The 1247-nt window shown below is 44.8% G+C and overlaps 1 protein-coding gene across 2 annotated transcripts in view; it reads left to right on the forward strand.

The window, feature by feature from the left end:
• Positions 1 to 1247, forward strand: part of SAMD12 (sterile alpha motif domain containing 12) — a 487288-nt gene that overhangs the window by 182985 nt on the left and 303056 nt on the right. The window lies entirely within an intron of this gene.

A 1247-nucleotide genomic window follows, 5' to 3' on the forward strand; every position in this document is an offset into this window, starting at 1 on the left:
GAGCAGTCCACCTCCAGCCTTTTGGCTAGCATCAACTCTGCACCACCCAGAAATTCAAGCACCAAGTCTACCCTTGCCATTATCTTATTACTCTTCCCCACACACCAGCTGAATCGACTGTTCGCTTCCTGGCTGTGCCGTGACTAATGCTCCTTGACCAGTCTCATGCGTAGAGAGCCAGTCTTCATCCCAAGGCCCCGAGGCAACTGGCACTTCTCAGTATGCTAGCATCTCAATCTGAACCTTCATCCCTGTAACAGTCATCAGCACCTGCTGAGGCCAGTGCTGTACTATACCCTAGAGATGTCAGGAGACACCGGATATGGTGGAGGACACCTTCTTGAAAAATGGAGAAAGGTCAAGCGGGGCAGCAATCTCACCCCTAACGCATAATTAATTGGTTAACAATCCCATGGTCATGTAAAAGCATTCACCAAAAAAATAGAATTTCATAGGGTTGATTTTTTCTTTTTCTAATTAGAGATGGGAGCTCAAAAATAGGCGTGATTGTCATGATTGTCTCCACCTACACTTTTTTCTCATTCTGGTCGGCAGTGGCATTGAGACGATCCCCAGGGATGAGGAGGAGGAGCAGGGCTAGTTAATTATCTTCAGAGATGCCAGCCTGTAGCCTTTAACACACTCTAAGACTTTTAACAACCCATCCCTGTGGCATCCGTGTGGCTTCTATGTTGTGTGGTGCTGGACTCTATGCCACCGGTATTTCTCATACTGGCAGAGTCACCCATGTTGTGCAGGTTTCAGCAGAGCAACCAGACTAGGAAGAAGGCTCTGGCGAAGGATCTTGTGTGGAAGCAGAGCATACCAGAGAACGGTTTACCTGTGTTTTACTGATTAGGCAAAAGCATTCAACTGTTTGGATAGAAACAAACAATGGTTACCATTGTGAAGAATGGGAAATCCAGGACATTTCACTGTGCTCTTGAGGAACCTGTCCATAGAACAAGAGGGACACTTGTAGTTCAGATAGAGCAAAGGGACTCTTGCTACATGGTTTAAAATGAGTTAAGGTGTGCAGCAAGGTTGCAGCCTTTTAACACACTTAGTCTGTATGCTGAGCAAGTAATCCAGGAAACCTTATTAAAGAAGAGCAACAGGGCATGAGGATTGCAGAAAGACTTTTAATGACTTGTTATATGCATGTGACACAGTTTGGTTAACTGAAAATAAGCAAGATGTGAAGCACTTCTTGATAAAGATAGCAGATTACAACCTTTAATAATCCT

The sequence above is a fragment of the Echinops telfairi genome, unplaced genomic scaffold (genome assembly GCF_000313985.2).
Source record: "Echinops telfairi isolate 266 unplaced genomic scaffold, ASM31398v2 ScPeMD7_1;HRSCAF=3_0, whole genome shotgun sequence".
Taxonomy (NCBI): domain Eukaryota; kingdom Metazoa; phylum Chordata; class Mammalia; order Afrosoricida; family Tenrecidae; genus Echinops; species Echinops telfairi.